We start from the raw sequence: 15,604 nt of genomic DNA on the forward strand, positions 1-15,604 counted from the left end.
CCCGCATGGATTGGGTGGAATGGGTTCTAGGAGACATGATTGCCCTTATGCAAGGAACACAACAAATAGGTTAGACTACCCCTCGAGCTCCTGATGTTGTTGATAAATTCCAGTAGTTGAATTTGCCTGTTTTTCGAGGAAAAGCCAGAACCGATCCATGTAAAAGAGAATACTATATAGAGCATATTGAGAAAATCTTTGACTTCATTAGATGCAACGAGGAAGATAAAGTTAATTGCGCTACCTTTATGCTTGAAGATGAGGCAGACCACTGGTGGAAAACTATGCACAAGACCCTACAAGGCCCCACGAAACAAGGTACGCCAAACATAGAATGGGCACAATTCAAAGAACTTTTTAATGCCAAATATTTTCCTTTATGTAAGAAGTTGGAAAAAAAGCCAAGAGTTTATGAACCTGAAGTAGATTGGGAACATGACTGTGGCCCAATATGAAGATAGTTTTACTTGACTAATCAAGTACATGCCCGTCTACAACTTGGATGAGCAGGCAAAGGCCTAGAAATTCCTTAGTGGGATAAAATTGAAAATTTAGCAGGCATTAAGCTCCTTAGGGGCCTGCACTTATGCAGAGGTGGTCTTACAAACCCTGATGGTAGAAAGCAACCTCCATTGAGTGGATGCCCTCGGAGCAAAATTCTGGGAACCTGAGAATAGGAAATTTGGGAAGGAACACGACTTGGGGGTTCGAGGAAGAAATTTCAGACCCAAAGGAATCTGCCCCATATGTGAAAAATTTCATCTTGGGAGATCTTGTGACGCAAGAAACCAAGGGTGTTATACTTGTGGAAGAAATTATCACATAGCTCAAAATTGCCTAAAAGGCCTGTGTGTTTTAACTGTTGATAAGCCGACCATTTCTTTAGGGATTGGCCACAAAGAAGGGAGGTTAATCAGTCAAATAAGAAGAGCCAAGAACCACAACAGGGTCGTGTGTTCAATCTAACAAGAGAAGATCCCAATGCTACCCCGACAGTCATACAATGTACATAGACTTCTGTATAAGTATTGGTAGACCCTAGACCTACCCATTCATTTTTATCACATGCACGTTCTCTAGAACTAGAATTGAGAAAGTTGGACTACCCAATGATGGTGACTACCCCTTTAGGGAAACAAGTGGATATGTGTGGAACTATGGAAAGAATGTGCGATATTTCATTATGATGGTTTTTGTGAAATTATCATGTTTGAGATGGTTTATTATATTTGTGAATGAGGAGATGTCTACAAATATTCGAAGGTTTGAGGATTTATTAATTTTGGGGGATTATGATAATTCGTGGTTCATGAAATTAAGGAAATATATTATAATTTAAGGATTGTTAAAAATTTTGAAGAATGTTATTAGCCAACTTGTGTTAAATGTATCTTTGGATATGGGAATGATATATTCATTGAGGATTTGTGATTTTAAGAGATTCAATTGAGGATTAAAAATGGGAAGTTGTAGCAAGGTTGCTTTTAGATTCCATTAGAGATATTATGAGTGTCTGGTGATACCAACGCACTTGTAGCCTGTATGGGTTTGATAAGTAGATGTTTAATTATACTTGGATTAATTTGTAATTATATTTATTGTAATGTACTTAGTTAGCAGGGAAAATGAGCAAGGCTTGAGGATTGTCTTAAGGACCCTGTAGGAATAGCAAGCTTACACCAAGTTTTTAAAATATGAATCCTGGCTAACTCAGGTAATTTTCCTAAGTTACATTGTATTGAAAAACAGGTTAGCTATAAGTTTTTGAAAGGTCAAGATCGTAAGAAAATGGAAGTGGCCTTGAATGGTAATTGAGGTGTGGAATTTTACAAAAATATGTTAAAAGATTTCTTAGCGTTGCTTTGCCACTTATGCGATTAACTCAAAAAAAAAGCCAAGTTGGAGTAGAGCGAGGCAAGGTAAGCATACCCTTCAAAAGTTGAAAGGGGAATTAACCTTTTAGCAATGCTTCATGGAACAGGGTGGACCCATGATCTATATTGATGCTTCTAAAAATGAGGCTAAAAAGTGTGTCCTCGTGACAGTAATGTATGGGTCTCAATAATAAAAAATTATGGGCTACATTATATCACCCATGATTCGAAATTGGTAGCAGTTGGGTTTGCCTTGGAACTCTGGCGGCACTACTTGCGTGGGGAGAAATTCGAGGTTTTCATGGAAGCTTGAGGTACTTGTTCTCTCACAGGATTTGAGTAGGGGCAGCAACGGTAAATGGAGTTTTTAAAGATTGTGATTGTTCAATTCATTACCACTCTAGCAGGGAAAATGTGTGGTGGCTGATGTAGGGATGAGCCTGCTCTGATAGCCAAATATGGTCGTTGATGCAGGGATGAGCCTGCTCGAGAAGCCAATTTGATGGCCTGGGAGTGAGGATTGGTGGAGGTTTTTAGCCAATTGTCAGTGGATGTGATTCCTAAGGGAACGTCTATTTACGTCACTGGCCTAACGATTCACTCTTGTCTGTTGGAACAGATCTGGAAAGCTACTCCAGAAGACTCGAGGAGTAAGGTTGTGGATTGATGACCAAGATTTCATTTCTCGAATGGAATACTTCAATTTCCAATCAAATTTATATGCCAAAGGCAAGAAATTGAGGCAAACCATACTAGATGAGGCACACCAAGCCAGGTACGTTATCCACCTTAGAGTTATCTCAATATGTGAGTTTTGAGAAAATAGATGAAATTTTGAGGACTAAATTTTATTTTAAGGGGGGGGGTGAATGTAACACCCAAGATTTTTATAGAAGTGGTCCATTTTAGAGAAGATAAGATGGATTAAGGTTTAATAAGGAACAGGTGGAGTTCGGGCAAAATATAGTATGTTTTAGGAGCTTTTGGGCAAAAGTGTAATTTCTCAAAAATATTTGGAGATCATTTTGGAACAAAGAATGGTACTCAAAAATGTAAAAAGCATTATAGGAATCCTTGGGAATGGAAGGATGGCATTCTAAAGGCTAAAATGAGATTTTCTAAAGTTAACAGGGGTGAGAGTGCAATTTATGGAAACTATGGGCCGAAACTATAGAAGCCAAAATACCTAGCCATCATGAAGGACAACAAAATATCAGCAATTGGCCAATCCTAAATGGCCAAATGTCCCTTTAAGTGGCACAATCTAATTGGCCAAAGTTTCTATAAATTGAACCCAAGTTTGCTCAAGAGTCCCAAGAGAAGATCAAGAGAGATTAAAGGGAAATTGGACGGGTTGAGAGGCTGTGAGATAGGGAATAAGATATTGAGGGAAAAGGAGAGGCTCTGAAAGAAGAACGAGTGAGATCGATGAAGAAACAAAGGAGAAACAAGCCTCACAGGAGTTTTTAAAGCTTCATCGGAGTTTCAAACAAATCTGCTAGAAATTAACGAGCTAAGCCTGATTTAAACTTATATTCTAGTAGAGGGGAAAGTGAGGGAGTCGTAGGAACAAATGGGGGTCTAATCGGACCCAAAACGAGGGAGATATGGCCAAAAAACCAAAAGGGTCATGTGTTATCGTCGAAGAAGAACCGAAGCGTGCAGTGCATGCGCCGAAAAGGGCTACGTGTATAGGTCTATGGGCAACCTTCCAGCGGTGCGTGTGGGCGAATGTAAGCCCCTCTTCCCCTGAAACTTTCTTAATTTATTATCTACAACCCTACGCAATAATATTTAGTGTTTGGTTTACGAGAATACGTGTTTTCTATAGAAAATCTAAATCGACAAGTGTGAACAGTACACCTGAAAGGTAAAAAATCAAGGTGAGTGGTTCTTCGATGCTTCTTGCTTTATCTTGATCATTCTTGGGTCCATTTGTGTGCAGTTTGTGACTTGCATATCATGTTTTCTTGTTCTTGCATATCTTTTCTATTTTTCATGCATCACGATACTTGCGGACTGTGGTTAGTTATTGTAGGTCATCATGTGTGGTCGGGGACCATGTGGGCTTGTGGTGGGCCTGAGCTGTTTGACATGATGACCAATAGGGGTGATTGCAACACCTTGACATTGCTACCACAGGGGGAGATTTCATACTACATGTTGCATTTGCACACATGTGTCTTCTTTTCTGAACCATCTCACTTAGATGTAACTATCTAACTTGGGTGTTTCACACCTCTGGGATATTCAACGTCCCAAGTATATCAAACGTGTCAAGTACCCTGAAGGCAAGTAGGAGGAAAGGCAAAGAGATGGCCAAAGTTTAGTTTGATTTTCTATTATTCATGTACTACGGATCCTTGTATAAAAAAGAGCTTTTGTAACCTTTGGAATGATTATATCGTATGTGTAATACCCCAAGAGCCTAAAGAATGGTAGTATATATCGAGGATAAGTAAGAAAGGAAAACAACACCAACTGGATACCTTTTGGGCTGAATGTAGGCAATGAACTCCTGGGTTAAGCATGCTTGAGCTGGAGAAGCTCAAGGATGGGTGACGTCTTGGGAAGTTCGCGTAGGCCCATCAAGGTAAGTTGTTCCGGTCCTTCCTATCGCTCAATGCGAGATGTTACAGGTGGTATCAAAGCTGACCTGGGCCGTGTGTTGGGACCGTGTACTAGCCTAAGGTTGGGGGTACTAGACCGAGGACACTGGATGGGGGAGATCTGAGACCAGTTGTAAGGTTGCATGACGAGGACATCATGTGCTCAAAGGGGGAGAATGTAATACCCCAATAGCCCAAATAAGGGTAGTATATATCGAAGATAAGTAAGGAAGGAAAACAACACCAGCTAGATACCTTTTGGGCTGAATGTAGCCAAAGAATTCCTGAGTTAAACGTGCTTGAGCTGAGGAAGCTTAAGGATGGGTGACCCCCTGGGAAGTTCGCGTAGGCCCATCAGGGTAAGTTGTTTTGATCCTTCCTATTGCTCGATGAGGGATGTTACAGTATGGGTCTTGACATTCAAAAATTGTGAGTATCATTATACCACCCATGATTTGGAATTTGCAACGGTTGTGTTTTCCCTGAAAAAAATTGGTAGTACTGTTTATGTGGGAGAAATTTGAGGTCTTCGCGGATCATAGAAGCTTGAGGTATATTTTCTCTCTGGGGATTTGAATATGGGGTAGTGATGATAAATGGAGTTTTTGAAGGATTTCGATTTTACAATCCAATACCATCTTGGGAAGGCTAATGTGGTAGCTAATGCATTAAGTAGAGGGAGCCTTCCCTAATAACCAATTTGATGGCCCAGGAGTGGGAATTGGTGGAGGCTTTGTTAGGAAACCAACAACCGTGAAGCTTCGATTCTACCCGGTTATGATCCGTAGAGTCACAAGTGCGAACTCCTCCAAGTCGGTCCACACGATCGACCCTTTCCACGAACGCCTCGAGTAGTGCTAGCAACCCTAGGCGCCTCTTGAGAGATCCGAATTTCCTCTTCTTTTCCAGCTTCTTAAGCAACATATTTATAGAGTTAAAAAAAACCCTAATCGTGCCTTGGAAAACCCCTAAACAATTTAGGCCCGACCCTTAATCACATTGGGTCGAATCTCTCTTTTAAATTGTGGAACGAGCTTGACCTAAGTGTGTGACCCCTTAGGTCCACCATTGGGCTAGATGTAACGCCAATTCTATTGGGCTATATCAATGCCGAACTTATTAGATTAATTAAACTATTTAATTAAACTTATGGGCTTCTTAATTAACACATCTCATGGACTTCTTAATTAAACTCTTTAATTAATAGTTTTAGAATTAATCATATTAATTCTAAAACCCTACATATCATGGTTAACGTCTAGCAACATGCCATGAATACCTAGCCAATGATGACAAACATGGACCTTTTCAATTGCAATTACCATGCAGTAAAATCCTTTCATCAATCTATGTCCTGATTGAATTTAGGGTATGGTTTTATGACGAAACCCTAATCATTCAATAACTATGTATCCATTCCATTTTTATGACTTGATAGGTGAAATCAAAACACCTTTTGATTTCCACCTCACCTTGGCCAAGGATTTCCTCAGTCATGAAATCATCGGAATACATAGGACATCTTCTCATCTTATCGATAAGTGATGAATCTTATTTCGACATTCACAAGCCTTCATATGTGATAAGGTTACGCCCAGTGATAATTTGTTAATGACTCCATTAGAATCCAAACAAGAACCAAAGCATAACTAGTCAAATATAAGACTACCATGATGTCTCAAGTCTAAGGATCAATCTGCACTATTGCAACACAGGAATTCCAATTCGACATTAAATAATAACCATTAGGAATTCTATAGCGAGTTAGTTCAGTGTACTTATTCTTATAATAAGCACCCACCTATATGCACTAGTGTCCTCACACCAATGTCCATGAAACGAGATTCTCCTAATTGAGCATGCATCATATGTGCTAGTCTATCCGAGTTATTAGTGTCCAATCCTAATAACTCTATGACTAGGAACATTTAAGATCAAGGCTTGAAAGGAATATGTTTCATGATCGTCATCTCTATGCACGACCATATTCCATGAGCCTATTTAATCTATGGACTTTGTCAAGTATGGATTACAATAAATAATGATGAAAACCATCAATGACAAATAAAAACATAATGCCTTGCAATAACAATTGATTGAAGATAAAGAATTAAAATGTAAAGTATGATCAATTACATGTAAATATAATTGGCTTGTGGGGCATAACTCTAACAGGCTTTTAGCCAGTTGGAAATAGAGGTGATTCCTAAGGGAACATATGTTTATATTGTTAACCTAACAATTCACTTCCTTCTGATGAACAGATCTGGCAAGCTACTATAAAAGACTCGAGGGTGAGGTCATGGGTTGACAATCAAGGATGGGTCAAAAACCCTGACTTTAATTTTTTGGATGGAATACTTCGATTTCTAAATCAAATTTATGTGCTTGGAGCCAAGGAATTAAGGCAAACCATACTAAATGAGGCACACTAAGCTAAAAATACCATTCACCCGGGTATTACCAAATGTATAAGGGTTTGAGGAATGATATAATACCCCTTGAAAAGGGTGTTTTGGAGACACCATGATTTTGAGTAATTTACTTGGGAAAGTGAGAAAGAAATGCGTTGGAAATATCCACACTTTTTTGACTATACGAAAGTCATAAAATTTTGAGGACGCAAATTTATTTTTTTTTTAAAGGGGTTGAGTGTAATAGCCAAGATTTTTGTATGAAACTCATATATTTGAGGAAGTAGGATATTTTATTGAATTAATACATTTGAGGAAATAGGATATGTCTAAGGGATCATGGAAGTTTGGGGTAAAAGTGCAATTCTTGAAAGTCCTGAGGTAAAAGTACAATTTTTGAAAAAGTTTGGGGGACAAGTGTAATCTACATTGGGAAATGATGCAAGGGACATCTTCCTAGGGGCCTTTGGGAGATTCAAGGATAGACAAGGGCCTAAAAGCTATAGGGGTCAAAGTGCATAGATATAAAGTTTTGGGCCAAAATGTAATTTTTAAAAACCCATAACGACCTCCTCAAAGGAATGAAGTAGCCAAACTTACCATTGGAAGTCATGATGATGCCTCATAAATGAGACCTTAGGTGGTATGGCATGTGGTGCAAAGTGATTGGCCCAAAAACTCTACAAATAGGGCAAGAATTCCACTCAAAGTTAAGCTATGAATTTGCGCCAAGATTAAGATGGTTTGAAGGGATTTAAGGAGAGAGATAATATCTTGAGGAAGAAGAGAAGGTTCTGCAAGAAAAATGAGTTAAATCAGTAAAGAAATGAGGGAGAAACGGGTCTCACCGAAAAATGTAAAGTTTCGCAAGAATCTGGGCAAAAGTTGTCAAAAAAAAAGGCAAAAAAACTGGCGATATTGGCCTATAATCAGGTAGAGGGGAAAGAAAAGAAGGTATAGGTTCAAACGGGGAGTGAAATGGAGTAGAAACAGAGGAGAAAAACCCAAAAAAATTGAAGGCCAACCGAACCGTTGCTGGAGAAGAAAGACTGGTGCATGCAGCACATGCGTCAATTTTGTCTACGCATGCAGACATATGGGCTCCCTTCCCAAGGCGCATGAGGGCTCATATGAGCTCCATTTTCCCTACAACTTTCCAAAAAAATAGATTAATTATTTAGAACATGTTTATGTAAAAATATTTGGTGTTTGTTTTATGAAAACTCGTGTTACTATAGAAAACCCAAAATTGACAAGTGTGAATAGTACCTCTAAGGGTAAAATAGCAAGGTGAGTGGTTCTTGCAAGTGTTGCTTCATCCTAGATGTTTGTACTTCATTTGTGTGGCTTGTTGTTAGTGTAGGTGCTCTAGACCCAATCAGATTGGGCTTGTTGTACACTGACAATTGTAATCATGTTTATTGTTTGAATAAGGAGTTATTCAAATTCACAAGAAGTCATTCTATTAGTTTCTTGTTATTATTGTAATAACCGAATGAAACTAGATAGAAGTTCATATGATGTATATTGTGATTAATCTATTAAGATGTGAGATGATGCATCACAGTTTCTAGACATCATTAAACATCCCAAGCCGTAGCAATGTCAAGAATGGACATTGACAATTGCGGTAAGACTTGTATGTGCTATGTTTTTGCTATGTGATAGCAATGGGGGTCTCACACCCATAGGCATGGGGATGCCTAGACAAGTACATAGGTGACCAATGTTGGAGAACGTGTCACTAGACATGACTCGCCATGAGAATCCATTTTGGTTATATGTTGATGGAATTCTCATACGAGATGGGTGTAACTAATCCTTGGACCTGAGGTTGTCACGGTCATCTCATAAGAAGACCGGTATGCTTTGACATCGTTTCGATGGGCCTAGACAAAGGCTGCATGTGGGCGATCGTTGGGTATATCGTGAGGCTTATGGAGATGGGTGTATAACCAAGATGGGACTCATCTATCCCTTGATAGAGGATGATGTATCTAAGGCATCTTCGGTGGATATTCACTTTAAATCCATGGCCATGGTGAAGGAGATCAATAAGGAGTTATTGATTTACTTTCTAATTAAGTGAAGATATTCGGAAGACCGAAGAAAACTCATGTGATCATTATCAAGCAACACATCGCCATACTTGAGATCACATAAGATACATTGACGAGAGGATCGAATTACACGGTAACTATGCTCGTGAAAGGTTATTTGCGGATTATGAATCCTTCTGAATAATTGGGTAGGCATGATGCCTTGCTAGAGGCCAATCTTGTCTTATGTGTTCGTACCGACACATTGCCAATATATTCGGAAGCCTAATGAGTCATACGCAATAGGCACGGTCCCTGGCTTAAACCAGGAGAGTGGACGTATGGTTAAGTGGGACACTTCGGTAAGAAGTTATGCCGTCGTAGGTTCTCACGGAAAAAGAACAAATAGACGTAATGACGTCGATATGACAAGGAGTCATCATAATGGAAAGAGTGTCCTAAAATGGCAATTGATTAAAGTAGGAAAGAGTTTCTAATTTAATAATTTTCTATTTGTTGGAGTGGCAAATAGGAAATAAAATATTTTTGGGCTTAAGTTAATATTTGGACTAAATTAGATTTGGGCCAAATATTCAATTAAATATTATATTTGGACTAAATTGGATTTAGGCCAAATATTAAAATAAATATTATATTTGGACTAAATTAGATTTGGGCCAAATATTAAATATTATATTTGGACCAAATTAGATTTGGGCTAAATATTAAATATTATATTTGGGCTTGAATTAGATTTGGGCCAAAATATTTTATTTAAACCTATAAAAGGATTTGGGCCATTTAATTATATTTCTAGTTGGACTAGAATAAGCCCACTTAATATTCTAATTAAATTAGAATTAATGGGCTAGCCCAATCCATTAGGGTCTTAGAAACCCTAGGATATTTCATTATAAATATCCTTTTATAGGTTGCCCATGATTGGAGTGATTTTTGGTGTCCTTTTTCAAGAGTTGAAAAACGTATTACCATTCACTCTTCCCGTTTCTTTTTGGTATCGATTTGAAACGTGGGCGTTCTTTTACTATCCATACACAAGCCGCGCAAAGGAGAAGGAGCTAGCACTCCTATTCCGCTCTCCTTGCCAATGGACACGTGCCGCGTATCACGAGTTAGAGGCCGGACGCTTGGATGGCTCAAATCCGCGAACGACTCGATAATCTAAAGGTTAGATTTATTTATTTGTTTGTGAATGATTTAATTTCGACGTTGATCCAATCGCCGAGATCGGGGTAAGTTCAAAATTTTTGAACTACGTTGTTTACCCCGTAGCGATCTTGCTTTACTTTCACTTGTGGTTTGCATATCATGTGTCTTTTATTACCCACGAATCTCATTTTGTTGTTATCGTGAATCACGACATTCTGTGGCAAGTTGATGTTAGGTTCATCATGTGCTATCAGGAGGATTGCGTGGCCCATGGAAGGGTAGGGTGTTTGGACATGATGAAAGCAAGATGATTGCAACATCGTTGCATCTCTGCCACAGAGAGGGGTTTTATGACATAGCATACTACATATACATGCACAAACTTTTATTCTGAATCACTCACTAAGATGTTCATATCATATATCGACATATTCAAACGTGTCAGGTATCCCAGGGACTAGTGGAAGGAAGGGAAAAGAGGTTGTTGAAGTTTGATTTCCTAGTATTTGTCATATCTCACGAGTCTTGTACCTTATGGCTTAAGTTTTGTATTTCCAATACGTGTAAAATAGAACTTTAGTATAGCTCGAGTTTATTTTTTATGTTCTTTAAATTTCCAAGAGTTATTATGTTCAACTTGTACCTGTATTAAAGAGATCTAGCAGAAACCCCCATTATTTAGTTTCAGGTTCGATCCAGTGCTTCTGTTAGCAAAGGGTTTCCATAATGCCCATGTGTTATAATTTGTATGTCTATGTCATCATAATGTATCTAAGATACGGGGTGTTACATCAGAAACCTATGCATATAAGCCGTTAGACCCTTTTCATCCCTACTGTACTATACTAAGGCCTGCGAGGACAACACCGCCGGGTCGGATACAAGCACATCTACCATTACTTAATCCCCCACACCTAGTCTACCATGCTCCACTAGCCCGAAGGAAGATGGCTCCTTGCTCCAATACAAAGGGTACCTCACTTCTCCCTTATCGTCCAAAAAGAAGGCCAGCTCGAACTAGGCAAAGGACACCTTGAAGAAATCGGCCTTGAAATTCTTGTACAAACTATCGAAGGCGTGTAGCAATTTCCTCTTCGGGTTCCCACTCAGCGACACCTAGTTGCCTTTGCCAACCACATTTGGTCAAAAAAAAGTAGAAGAACGCCTCAACATTGGCGTATTGACTAAGGAAGCAATATAACACTTTGAATGCTTGAACGAACACCCAACTGTTCGGATGGAGTTGGGTTAGGGCCACGTTTAGCATCCCCAAAATCGAGCTTTGTAATCCAGTGAAATGAAGGCGTAGATGAAGTCGAGAGAAGAATGTCCCATACATGAAGATCGACTTAGAATCTGCCTTCGAGTCTAGCTCCATGAATACCCTTTCTTCTTCCCCACACAACTCGCATATGAATAAACTCTCATTTCTCTTAGCCAATAAAAGAATCCCCATCCTCAACACGGTAACGTCATCCGGAGAATCATATATTGAAGCGACCTTAGCTACATTCTCACTCACCCAACTATATTTGTTATCGGCACTAGAACTCACTGCAAGGGCTTTTCCAACCATGGACAGAACACCTGCACTGTCCTTGGAGGAACCAAGGAAAATAAAGCAATCAGAACTCAACATCCGACATAAGTTTTGGATTCACGCCCTAACTCGTGCTAATAAAACAAGCCATGAGACTCGCCACAAGACTAGATGATGAGCCCATCATTGGCGAAATACTCTCCCCCAAACTCTCACTAAAACCCCTTTCGATAAAAAATAACAAAAGAAAAGAAATTAGAGTTTAAGAAATTACCTTAGGAGCAGAAAAATTGAAGGAATTGGATGGAAGGAAAACTCAACCACCGCCGAAAATATGACCTCAATCAGAATTGCAAAGCAAAGAAAATGCAGAAGATTCATGGAGATACAGGAGTTTGAAAAAGGAAGCAAGCACAAAATGTGGGACATGGAGTCGGAAGTGACCCTTATATCAGCACCAAACAACACATCCAACAGTTGGAGCCCATTTGTCACAAAACGACAGTTAAGATCATGCTACCTATCATGCACTGAAGGCGGAAATGCCCCTCTCCACGTACACCACATCGCCTTGTCCTATAGGCCTAACATTTTGAATTTCGGGAGCGTGCACACTATGTCAGAACATTAAAAGTCGACCCTAAAATCATTATGCATTCTGCGAGCCTTGGGACAAATTTATAACACCTAAAACACCCATCACCCTGAGAATTCCAAGCTCAACCACCTCAATTGTAATCAATCGACCTCAATCAACTCGGTTATGTATTCTGAGCTTGACTTTAATGAAAAAGCCCCATCTCTTTAGCTAATGCACCCAGAGCTCCTGTACAATGACTTGGCAATTTGAGCTCGAAAACTCGTCCTCGCAAACATCCGATTTGGGGGTCTTGTCCTTAGCTCAACTGAAACTATCATGGTCTTACACGACAAAAGTTCAACCATCATACTTGCATTCTGAACTCAAATGCTTTCTCTTGCGAACATCCGACCTAGGGGGCTGTGGACTGTACTGGCCCAATCGAGTCCAGCCCAATGGAAGCCCAAGACCTCTACTAGTCTTCTGACCCAATCTCAGCCCCATACCTAGCAACAATAATCATCATTACCCCTTGTACTTTCAACACTCCTATGCTCGTTATAGGTTCCATTGACATTTAATGCAGCATTTAATAAAGGTCCTGTCGACACCACACCTTCGTCAAAAAGCCTCGCCGATGCTGGATATCTCTGTCCCATCCCGCTACAACAGCCCAAGGCCTACTCACATGTTAGAGAACCCCTTTTTTTTCTCTTTATATAAGCCAGCTTGCTCCTAGGCCAAGGCATGTCCTTTTTAGCCTATCGACACTTTGCCAACTGAATCCCCTACTCACTTTACCATCGGAGTGTTGTGTAGGTGCCACCACCCCCCCTCCGATCACTAGAACCAGCTCCGACGCTCCCAAAATGTCCTCATTCGACAACCCTTTGGGCTTGAAGGAACAACTAAAAATCTTGGGACCTATTCAGTTATTGAAAATATTTTTTAAGAAAATTCATGTAGCATTTTTTGAGGTTTGGCTAAGACTCGTCAACTCTCTATATGTTTTTAAAAATGCCATTAAGTCCTTTAGGTTAATTATCATGCAATACATGCTCTGTTATTGTTAAATAATGATGATTAATTTTGTTAAAATCCTTAAAATACCTCAGCTAAGTTACCCAGAAGAAAAAAAATAAAAATAAAACATTGTATCACTAACAAACCCTATAATTGCTAGAAATTGCCAATGGGTTTTGATTAAAACCTAGAAAAGATGCTGGGTTTTGATTGGAACCCTGTTGCTCAATTTGATAAAGAAAGAGTGATATAGATAGATGAATGGTTTGAATTTTCCATGGTTGATTGTAGGGGGAGGGAGAGAGAGAGAGTTACTCATGTGATAGTCAACCATCTAGGTTTTCAATTGTTTCATTTGTGTTTTCATCAAAGAACTCAAATAGTGTTGAGTTTGATTTTGGCAATGTTTTGATAATGAATATTTAATGCAAAATTATAATGGGCATTTGAGGTTAAGTTAGGGTTGTTTAAGCTAAAGTCAAAACTTCACTAAACTTGGATTATCCTCATTGTGTTACTCTAAGGTGTCAAGCATCAAGTAAGTGCTCATGACATATAATTGAGATCTAATGTCTTGTTGCACTCAGGACATATTTGAATGACTTAAAATGATATCTTAAGTATTCAAATATATATTAATCGAGTAATAAATAGAGTAAGGTTAAAAGAAAGCTTGAATGCCTTAATGGGTAAACATTCATTCAATGTCTTAAGTAGAAACTCAAGTAAATATGATTTTGATACATTCACACTTGAGTTTTGGAAAATCAGTCAAATTGATTATTTATCGGTTTAGAGGAAAAATGTTTCAAATATATACTTGATGATTAAGTAATAAACATCAAATCCTTTAATGAATGAACACATAATCAAGTAATGATACTTGAGATTGAACTTTAGAGTTTAAGTTGACTATTTGATATTTAGAAGGAAAATATTAAATACTTAAAGGTTCTTAATGTTCTAAAAATTAATAGAAGAACACTTGAAAAACTTAAAACTTGAATGTTTGTTGCTTGATAAGTAAAATCATTCAAGTGTGTAAAGGATTTAACATTGGTTAATCAAGTATTGAGGGACTAATACTTAAGTATTTAATCAATAATCAAAGCTGTCAAGATTACAAAACTTCAGGATATTAATCAAGTAGATCTGCTTATTAATCAATTAACACACATTTTTACTAGAGTAAAGTTCAATCGAGTAATAATGTTTAGAAATGTTAGTTGTAACTAACTTTCTTTCAAATATCATTTAAGTATTAAAAGTTGGAAATCAAGCATGCTAACATATCTTTATTCAATATTACTAATAGAGTAAGATATGTAATTACTCAACTAACATGTCTAGGTAATCGAGTAAAGTATGTTGTCTCAAAGATTAATTGAGTAATGTATGAGCTTTCTTTAATAAACAAGGAAAGTTTTTAGTTAACTAACAAGTATTGTACTCGATTAATTGATGATTATAATCAAGTAAGACTTAAATTAATTGATTACATGTTTTATTACTCGAGTATGTAATAAAATAACATTAATAGAGTAATCAAATTGATATTCGATTAAGTAATATATTAGTCGAGTAATGAACTTATTAATCGAGTATTGCATTTGATTTGTTGAGTCGGATCAACCTTGAATCACCACACACCCAAGAAAGGGGGTGAATTGGGTGTTTTTAAAATTTGAAACTATTGTGATTTCAGAAAACAAATGAGGGTAAAGAGCAATAAAACAATGAAATACTTAAAAGGATAAAGACTGCAAGATAAAGCAATAACAAAAGTAAAGTAGGCTCAAAATTTATAGTGGTTCGATACTAGCCTACATCCACTCCTCAAACCAACTTGTTGAAGATTTGTATCCACTATAACATCCTACTAAAAATCGGTAAGTCCTCTAGCTTAGTTGTTAGGAATATACAACTCCTCCTACCAATGATCTAGTAGGCCCTCTAGTTCACAACCTAGGCAAGCAAGCTCCTTCATGCTCTATTTATAGCTTTCTAGTTAACTAAGCAAGAAAATTGAAGTAAATGACCGTTGCACTGCATTAAATGCCTAAAAACTAGCCATTTTAATGATGTCAGAACATAAACTATAGACATACGCATAGAATCAGTCAACTGATTCTTTCGAAATATTTGAATTTTCAAACAAGATTTAAATAACTTTCGACATTTTCAAAAATAAGTCAACTTGGATATACAAACTATTGACTTTTTTATACATAAGGTCAACTATTTTAAAGAAGTGTTGACATGCTACAATCATTGTCGATTGTTTTTGAACTAAAACAACTTGGACCGAGAGTATGAATTTTGCTTTTCAATAGATTACAAAAACTATCGACTGAT

Source organism: Diospyros lotus, chromosome 3 (assembly GCF_014633365.1).
Source record: "Diospyros lotus cultivar Yz01 chromosome 3, ASM1463336v1, whole genome shotgun sequence".
NCBI classification, from domain to species: Eukaryota; Viridiplantae; Streptophyta; class Magnoliopsida; order Ericales; family Ebenaceae; genus Diospyros; species Diospyros lotus.